The sequence below is a fragment of the Adiantum capillus-veneris genome, chromosome 8 (assembly GCF_014529385.1).
Source record: "Adiantum capillus-veneris isolate H3 chromosome 8, ASM1452938v2, whole genome shotgun sequence".
NCBI classification, from domain to species: Eukaryota; Viridiplantae; Streptophyta; class Polypodiopsida; order Polypodiales; family Pteridaceae; genus Adiantum; species Adiantum capillus-veneris.
The window spans coordinates 43,198,335-43,209,030 of NC_140938.1; positions in this window are offsets into that span (position 1 = coordinate 43,198,335).

A 10,696-nucleotide genomic window follows, 5' to 3' on the forward strand; every position below is an offset into this window, starting at 1 on the left:
TGTGTCTCAAGATGGTATTGAGGCTGACCCTGAAAAGGTAAAGACATTGTTAGCTTTACCTACTCCTTCAAACGTGAAGCAACTAGTCTCCTTCATTCAAAAGGTTCGCTACATGGGACGATTCATACATCTCCTTTCTCAGGCAATCTATCCTTTGCAGCAGCTCACTAAACACACTACATTGACATGGAGTGAGGAGGGTGAAAGGTGCTTTCAAGAAGTTAAAACCATTTTGAGCTCATTGCCTGTCGTCCTACAACCCACGTGGGGTGAATTATTCTATGTAAATCCTAGTGTAGGTCCAGAAGCTCTAGGAGCTGTCTTGATGCAAAAAGACCCAAAGACATCTCTCATGAGACCAGTCTACTTCTCTAGTAGAGTGATGACAGCTGCTAAAAAGGGTTTCAGCGCAACTGAGCAATTGGTGCTAGCTCTTAAGTTTGCAGTGGAGAAGTTTCGGGCTTACTTACTTCCGAGACAATTTGTGGTGATCACAACTGAGGAGGTTTTTCCATATGCCCTACAACACATGGAATTGTCTCAAAGAATCCTCCTCAGATGACTCATCCTCAGATGAAGAGCAATTTCTTGTGCTCCATTCATCCATAGAAGTCTCCATCTCTAGGTCTTGTTGTCTACCCTGCTTCATGTCATACACAATTTTTTGTTGCTTGCCACCTACCTTATGATTTGGTCGCAACTCAAGGGAACCTGTCTCCCAATCTTGCCTAGCTTTCATAGCCATAAGCCAAGGTCTTCCAAGGATTAGCAGATAGCCCTCCCCCTTAGTTGGGATCACATAAGCATCAATTGAGATTGCAACACCAAAAGCTAAAACCTTCACTCCATTAACCTTTCCCACACAAGCCACCCTTACATTATTTGCCATCTTAGCTTGTAAGGAAGTTTTCTCGTTTACTTCCAAACCCAACCTGTGCATTAATTTCTCTGTCATAACACAAATCTCGGCTCCACCATCTACGTACACATTGGAGACTCGCTGACTCTTAATCTCTGCATCAATGACTGGCACGATATCCTTCATGCCTCTTGCACTAATAGACCCAACTGACTTTGCCTTAGCCCTCCTGGTGCTGACCATCTTAGACCAGGTTCTACGCATCTTTGGGGAAAGGTGGAGGAGTTGCTGCCATGAAATCTTTGGTCCTTGCTTACTCACATCTGCTACTAGGTCGTAAGGTATGGATCCTACCCCAAGTGGAAAGTCTTCTACTCCTATGTGCCTCCTTGACCTAATCTTCCTTTTCTTGTCTCCTATCACTTGGGAGGAACCCTCATTCCCTTTATCCGGCTCTGAAGCTTCCATTTCATCAGTTCTTTGTCTCCTAACTCTCTTTATTGGCATGGAAACAACTTCCTCCATTTTTTCTTTCCCTTTATCCTTACCATTGTCAAGACTTATGACAGAGATAGCCCTCTCCTCCCCTCTTGATGGTAGTGGAGGGATCTCTGCTGGTGCTTGTGGTGGTGGAGGAGGGGGTCTCAATATTTGGATTGGTGGAGCCACGTGTGCATTTTGTCCATTTAGTGGCCTAGCTCGAGGAGGAGTGACTTGCTGGCGAGGAGGCCATCTTTGATTACCATTTCCTTGATAGCGTCGTGGATGGGGGTAATAATACATGCCGTGACCTACCTCTCCACAGTTGTAGCAAATGTACTCACGTGCTTGCCTTTGTCCTTCTTGTCTATTTCGTTCATTTCCTGGCTGGGGAGCCCTTACACCTTGAACCAGATTGATGGACAGGCTCTCTAGTTGATTGGTGATTTGTTGAAGTAATTATTGTTGAGAGGACTCTTGGTCTGTTGCTCCTGTCCCTGCTACTACCCTTGCCGTAGGTTGAGCTAGCGGTGGAGGCTCCATTCCCCCTTGTAGTTGAGCTTGGAATTTTAACTTCCTATCCTTCTCCCTTGCATAAGTTATAGCTTTATCAAATGTATCTGGGAATTTATCTTTTACCTTTTCTCGAAGGATGGGGTAAATCCCTGCCAGGAAACAGTCCTTCTTTAGGCATTATGGCGCCCTTTCTCCTTCACCTAGTGATGCACACCATTTCTCCCACAGGTTGGAAAACTTTCCTTCATAGCTTCTATAGTCATTGGGTGATGTTTGGCGTAGCTCTAAGAGCTGTCTCCATATCTCCTCTGGAGGCTCATGGCGGTGAAATTCTTCAATGAAGGCCATCTTTAAGGACTCCCAGTCTCTTCTTTCTTCAGGTGCCAAAGTTTGATACCATAATTTTGCATCTTCCCTCAAGACCAAAGGAAAGGCCCTTAACTTAGTAGCTTCGTCATCCCTTCGCGATACCAGAAAGGCCATTTCCAAATTATCCAAAAAGTCTGGAGCAACCTCCCCAGGCTTACCATAAAAATTAGGGAAGGCCATAAGTGAGAGAGTAAACAATTACACAAACAGCTCCAATTTATTTTAAAATAGAGTATGGTAATTACAATTTGGAGCTTTAGCACAACTTAGCTCAAAATAGGATGAAGATCGACACATCAAAGGAATGGTAATAGTCTAGTAAGGGTAGAATGACAGGATGAGGAGCGCAAGATTTCCCCAACTCTCTCGGCTCCAAACAACAGGGCTATTCTTTGCTGATAAAATATTTTTCTATCAATACAAATATTCACACGGATATGACGCACAAAATGGAAAGGAAACATGCGGGGATCATCATTCTCATTATTGGCATCCATACTTACACACAAGAGCCTAGCTTAGTTGCACCACCTTGGGACCAATGAGCCTGATCAGCCACAGAAGGTCAACACCTCGGATCACTTCGACTCTTCCTGATGCATCTGTGAAGACGTAAGGCGTGATGGCAACACTTTGTACAATGCTGAGCCTTTTAGCAAGCAACAATTGGATGCTATTACCATAATCAGCATGACGAATGAAAGTGACACCATTAATGTGCAGCGCATCATCAACTAAGATAGTTTCCTTAGATTGAGATAACTTCTTGAAAATTAGCAGCAAAGGTAGGGCAGGGAGGCTTTTCACCCGGTCTCCAAAGCACTTTGGACAATATCCAAAGTGATCTTCACGCGGACAGGAGGTTGGCTTGGGATTGGTGGTGTCTGGATTCACAAAGTGCACTGGGAGCACTCGCAGACGGGCGGCAATCTTGTAGGCAAGCCTTCGCCTCTTTGCTTCAGGAGGATTCAGGGGTGAGAGTCATGGTTGCAAGTTGGAGGTTGAAGTTGGTTGCTCACTAGCCTTTTTCTTGCCTGTAGTGGTCATGTAATCCCTTATTACTCAGATTAAGCCAAATGTTACCTTACGCTTGAGCACGCGCTGTGGCCTTGGGCCACTTAGGTGTAGAGGTGATCTTCCTCCTCTTAGTCGGCTCCTCAGGAAAGAGAGGTCTGGTGATGCTTTCTCTTCCCTTAATGTGTGTCACAGTACCTTCGTGTATGTTGATGTAGAATATTTCAAGCTCGTGTGCGTTGGAGGTTTCTGGAGCACTCATAGGTTGAGAGGAGAGGTATATCAAGCTCTTCTTCTCACTCTCCTTCGTTGGCGACGATCATGAACAAGGCATGTAGAAGAACTTACTTCTTGAATTTCAATGACACTACAACCTGGTAACAAGACCTTGATAAAAGCTTTTAAGGCCTCTAAAGCCTCCTCCTCTTCTGTTCTCCAATTTGCAAACTCCTCACGCCATTCGTCCATGTTGTAGATTGCACATCTTCATTGCTTATAAACTGAAGGTCTGTGTAGCCCTCCTCAGTGGGGGCACCAAAATGATAGCGGGAAAAAGAGCAGTGCAATCGGGTGGCCTCTGTACTCGTGCACACTCCACAAACCACGCCTCATGCAAACAAGCAAAGAACAAAACAAAGGGGCACCACCCTAAATTAAGAGGTTTAGGGACCTCACACATAGTGCACATAGGAAAGTGAGACTTCTGGCATTATGATGGCATCAAAACATATGGAAAAACACATAGAAACGAAGCTTAGGGACCTTATGTAGCATATATATACACAAGACATCAGCTTAATAATACAACGGCATCTGATCATACATAACAAGGATATAGAGAAGCAAGCCAAGGATGGCATAATCCCTTGTCAAAAACAATCAACCCAGCAAGTAGGTATGATCCTACTAGCAACACATCAATACCTTAGAGAATGATGGCGAGGATGGTGGCCATGGAGCATGAGAGAAGACTCCTTATTTAGGTTTTAGGGCTAGTAATGTAGTATACTAGAGGGAGAGAGAGAGTAGAGCTCCATCCATAGCTCCTCGTTGTGAGCAATGTCGTCATAGCTTCGTTGCTTGGTAAAGTGGGTGAAGTGTTGGTTTTGAGTGAGAGAAGGCCTCCTTATATAGGTTTCTGAGAGGGTTTAGGATTAGGGATAAACATGCTTAAATCCGCTGATTGGGATTACTTTTTGCTTAGGGTGGTCAACAGATTGAGGTCACCTGATATGTCACCATCAAGATATTCTCTAGAGTGATGTGAGAGGGGAGGGTAAATGCTGATTTTTCTAATTGTGACACATGGGGATAAGGCCTTGACCAACATTTAAGAGTAGGTAAGGTGGCTGTTGAAACTGGAGGTTCTGCACATGTCAGGGGGGGACCTACAGGGGGGAGGTGGCAGCTGGGTCCTCCTGAATATCAAATTCTTAAAAAATCCTCAACCATGGCTTCTTTTGACATGTGTTCTTTGAAAAAATCAGCATGTCTCTTTTCAACTCAAAAGTCTTTATCCCTGTTGACTCACCTTTACCATAAGATTTTCCCCTTTTCTCCTCATGTAACTGCATTGTTGATGCCCAATCACTGCTTCTAGTAACAGTGAACTGTTACCTACCAAATACTTATGGTGCAGTAAAAAATATTTACCATGGGTAAAAAAAGTTACTGTAGGTAAAAAGTGATTTGTATTTACCATGTAGGTGAAAAATATTTACTGTAGGTAAAAAAATATTTACTGTGGTAAAAAATATTTACTGTCGGTAAAAAAGTGAAAACGGAGTATGCTGTGCTGTGAGTCCACACGAACATCCTCGTGTAAATTTCACTAGAAATTCACACCTAGAATGGGCTATTCTGTAAGATATAGGTTGTAGACATGCATAAGAGCTCGTTCCCACGTATCTTCTGTCCATGGCACTTTTTACTCTTTGGTGCTTGTGAAGTAGATTTTTCTTTTCTTTTGAGATCCCTTGGACTAGAGTATCCTCATCTACCCAACAACTGACTGTGCCTTTATTGCATCTTCAGAAGGGGTCCTAAAAACCATGCATCACCAATCAGTGCCTTATGATCAACAACAAGCGGCTGTTAATGCATTTCAGCGCATGAAGTCTCTAGCGCATGGTATTTCGCACATCAAGTGATGCACACTGCTCAACAACTTTCAAAATGGGCAAATTCAAACCACATGCAATGGAAAGAGATCAATAAATAAGTGACCAAGGACATGATCAAAACAATCTGGCCATGTGAGGATGTGAAGATAAAGAAAGGAACGTGGAAGGTATTGAAGTGCACCCATGAAGGGATAAAAAAGAATGCTGAGAGGATCTACTTGGAAGTTTATGGCCATTCACTACACAATGAAGATTGTGTGTTATATTTTGTAAAAATGTTATATGTTCATTTTGTGCAATGGCGATCGGTAGACTTTTTGTCAAAGGAGACAACTGTTGCCACCCATGATATCAGGGAGAGTTGTGTCACTTTCATCCGAGATTAGCTGGCATTGGTAGTTAAAGGTGCCGCTACAGTTAAAGAGAGAGAGAAAGATATTTACATGACACAACTGGCAGAGAAAGATGAAAAAATAACTCGGGTTTTTATAGCCACCCTAACACCCCAACCCTCACAGGTCCGAATGGAGAAAAGTACTCATCACCTAAAGACAATATTTTTAGAATCTGACACAACAAGTGAATCATCCACTTGTATAAGGGACACACATCAATCACCTTGTCTTGATTCCAGATTTGGTCCCCTCGTCTACTTTGTATGCATCTTTATCTTTCCAATGTCTAATTTGCTATAAGAATTTTGATGGATGGAGTGGATACTATACATTGACATGTGGTCATTATTATCACTTTGTCTGTCTTGTTTGTTTGATGCAAAATAGTAGCCGATGTGCAATTTGTTCATAAGATATTCCACAAGGAATATATGTTATGTTTGGCATGTCAAATGAGTATAAATTCAAGAAAGCCCGCCAAGATACCCCTAGCACAATTAGAAATCTGATTGGTGACCAAGATGTTGGTTCTGAGCATAACATTTGAGATCGACAAACTATGTATAATTGCGAATATGAAGCATTGTATATGATCAAAACACATTGAATACAAGCTCTTTCATAATGGTTTTTGACACAATATTCATTCTACTATGAAGCTATATTGAGTCTATGAAGTTGTTATCTGGTTCTAAGTCTGAGTGTTGTGGGTCTCCTTTTAATTCAACTTCTACATCTATTATCAAATTCTCCTCAAAATCGACTATTACAAATGTATGCTCATACTCGATTCCGCACGAAGTGAAAATCACTTTTTCTAGGAGTCCCAGTGGCTTCTCCATGAAACCATCTGCCAATTGCAGTTTCATTCTGGTAGCTCTCAAAGCTGGTTTTCCCCATTTTTTCCAGATTTATTTGGTGGCGATAGCAACTCCCGCTCCACTGTCAAGAATAGCTTTGGAAACTACTCCTTGGAATTCTACTTGTAGCGTAGTGTTTCCGTCTTCTCCCTCGCAATATTCTCCAACCTTATTCAATGGTAGTGGCCTAGTGTTTAGTTGAGGTTTGTCCAACTCTCTGATTCCTTCTTGTAGCTTCAAGGTGGGGTCTTTCACTCCAAATTTTTCTAGGCATTTTCCTACTCTGGTCCACATGTTTGGCCTTAACCTTAGGAGTTCTACTAACGTGATTGTGCATGCCACCGGAGTGGATAACAACTCAATCAATCCTTGAGAATCCATCACCTTGTTAGAAGAAAGTCTTTGAGATGGGATTGCTCTCACTTCCGACTTAGCTTCGTACTCTCCTAGGTAAGAGGGTAAAGTTTTCAAAGAGTCTGGTTGGCTGTGCCCCGAACTAATTGATCCTTGATCTCCCCCTTGTGAATGTATCTCAAAGTTCATTTGCGACGTTGCCTCAAATTCTTCATTAGGAGGTAAGATCACATTCTTTTCTTTTCTCGCGCTATTCAGGTGGTTACTCATCCTATTAGCCTCGTTGGCCTCACCGATTTGCTTCCACAGATCATCTAGACCTTTACAGTCCTTACCCATTTCTGCCAATATTTTAGGCTGGAACCCGTCACTTGCCCCATCGGTGGTATTTGGCACTATGATAGGCTATCCTCTGGACTCATAGTCATTAGTAAGTCTTTCCTTTGTTTCCTCATGTTTCTCTAATGTTGGTTGGATAGGGGTTTGGAGCTGGTGCTTCATGACAATTTGCCGGTTTACCCAGCGGGTCTTCCATCAATGATTGAGCCGTCTCAATCATGTTTTTACACATATCCAACCTCTGTTTTTCTATTTTTGCATATGGATAAATCATCCATGTTTGCTCCTTGGTTTGTTTCTTTTTAAGTCGAGCTTCATAAGCTTTTAGAAGCGCTTTACCTTGTCTGCTAGTACAGATCCTCCTAATCCTACACTTTTGGGCTCTGCTATTTCCTTGGGTGCTATGACTGTTGTGGTGTGTGAGCTTAAGCTAGCTAGATCCTCTAACCGCTCCAATCTGTTCTTTGTATGTTTCAACTCCTTGAATAGGGTTGTTTGCTCTCGTTCCTTCTTGGCCTTCCTACGCGCTGTCAGGAGTTTTTTTGAGCAAGGGATTGCGCATATGTACATACACATGCATGGTGCATCGAATAAAGGATTACCCAATTTCCATAGCCAGGTGGTTGCGTGGGGCCCACGTGTGTACAGGTAGGACAGGGTGTACATAGTGCATCGATTTTCACTATTATCAGTACCAGTGTGTTTTTTCTACACTAAGGAGGAGTTGGTAGAGCATAAAACTTCTCGAGGAAGCTATCTGCGGGCCGACGACATGAGGTAAGCAGGTGCATCATCGAGTGGCGTCAGGAGGTCGAACGGGGTCAATACTTGCACGCGGAGAAGTATGGACACGACGTGGGTGTTTTCTTGTGATACTTATGCAGAAAGGTCATCATGAGGACCACTTTTTGGGGCCACTTCATGTGGTTGCGGGATGCATTATTGGGAAAAATTGAGTGCCAGGTGTGCGGATGATGCAAAAAGGTGACAACTATGCACTGCGAGGTCAGTTTTTGGCCTGTTCGGGGTCCGTTTGAGGTCATCTAAAAGGCCAAGGGTGCCCAACTAAAAAAGCTAAGTGTGGGAACTGAAAAAATAGAGAGAAGACCAGAAAAAACGTGGAGAAGAGAGGAGGAACAGCCGCAAGTGTGTTTTTGCTCATTTTGGAACTTGTTTTGGCCGTAAACTTCTCATCCGAGGTCGGATTTGAGCACTTTGACATTGTAGACTGGGGTTTTGGACCGTTCCGGACGCGATGGTGTTGTTCATTTTGCCAAATTCCTCACTCTTTTTTTGCTGTTTTTCTGTGTAATCTTCTCCGGTGAGTGAAGCCTCTGCTCAACTTTGTGGTTGTATCTGGTGTATTTCTTCAATATTGTGTAAACTATTTGCCCCATTGGTGTTGGCCCAAGCTCAATTGTATCTAAACATCAAAAATTATCCTCTTTTGAGCTGAGTTTTTGTGTGTGTGTGTATGTGTGTGTGTGTGTGTGGAGTGGGCAAGTGGATAGTCTCTCTCCTCTCACTCTAGAGGTGTGTTCCCTGTCTCGGCCAGGTGTGTTGTGTAAGCCGAGTGGTGCCCCATAGTGTGTGTGTGTGTATCATTCCAAGAGTGTGTGTCGGGTCATTATAGAGGCGCTGTGTGTGCTTTCATCCCGCTCACATTCTTTTGGTGCCCCCACGGAGGATCTTCTTCGAGTACCTTCTGCTTCGAGCTTCGAGCTTCGAGATTCGGGGCTACAGGTTACAGGTTACAGGTTACAAGTTACAGGTTACAGGTTACAGGGATAGGTACAGGTACAGGTGATTCACATAGGTACAGGTAGCTGGAGTAAAGTGATATTCTAGCAGTGATGTCACGTGCAGTTGTTGTGGGTATGCATCACTTGGCGCCTATTTGAGCGCATTGTCTGCTGGATTGTACGTTACTTGTGGAAACTGCCATTGTACGCATTTGTGAAGCCATACTTGGTTGTATTTGGCAGTCCCAGCCATTTTTGGACTTGGTCTGGAAGATAGTCATTTCTGAGACTTGACTATACGCGATTTGCATTAGCCTTCGTGTGAGGGTCGATAGCGTGAGGTTTTTATTGAGCTAGGGGATTCTCAAATGTGGAGATCCTTTCGGTGATACAGGTAGCTGGAGCACCCTTTTTGTGACCTCGCCATAGGCTATGTACTAGTGAGTCCTACTTGATGCTCGGGTTCTATTGTTGACAGTTTATGCATACATATACAGTCTATATTTTGGGTTCCTACTGCTCTACTTCTTGGGAAACTCTGCCAAATTTTTTCCAAGTTATGATGGCTGGTTTTTTGGTCTTTTGAGCCATTTATGCTATTATGCTGCTGAAATTTTGGCAAAATCAGAGGTTAAGTCAGGTGTGCCTTCTTGGGAGCTTCATGGTTGGCTTTAATGGATGATCAAAATGGCCCTCAATTCACTCCATTTCATTTAACTCAAAGAATCCAGATAAATGTTCATGTGTCTAGGAAGATTTTTTTCCAACAGCGCATAGTCTTTATGTTCGGGCCAAGAAGATTACGAGAGATCTTGGAATGTCCTTTGCCTGTTGTAATTCCGATGGTCAACTATGAAAACTCATTTGATGTGCATGTGTTTGTCCTTATCTAAAGTTGAGCTCCATTGAAGTTTCTGGGGATTGGGTAGTCAAAAGTTTTGGGTTCTTGCACGTGTGTTCAAAGGGGTTCTCAAAGCATTATAACTTGGGCAGCCATGGCTTTCTCTTATCCGGATTTTCATGGAAGAAGTGATGAAGATGTGGAAGAATTTTTGGAAAAGATGGAGGTTGTCTGCATTAGCAACCAGATCCATGACCCTGCGCAGATGTTACGCCTTCTCCAAATTTGTTTGAAGAGTGATGCAATAGTTTGGTCTAAATCATTTGAAGAGGAGTTGCGTGTGGCTGATCCACCTGTAAGGTTGAGTTGGGACAATCTACGACATGGGTTGGAAGTGGAGTTTGTGAAGATAGAAGATCCTAATAAAGTGTGGCAAGAAGTACAGGCTTTGGTGCAAAAGGAAGGTGAGCCAGTAGATGCGTACATACGTCAGTTTTCATTGGCATGCGAATGTGCAAGGCCTTAGCACCACAGGTACCCCCGCCTGACATGATGAAGAAGGATAGGTTCTTGGCTGGTCTTTGGGAGAATATACGTTGGAGAGTGGAGCTAAAGAAGCCTAGGACATATGAAAATGCACTAGAGGTAGCAAGGAACAAAGAGTGGAAGTTAAGGAAAATGAGTCAGTTAGGGGTGGAGTCTTTGCCCATGAGGTCTGAATTTCAGCCTATAGAGTCTTTACAAGGTCGCATGTCAGGGGTTCATCATGAACCAGTGGTTCCTCTTACTACTCAGGTTATGCCA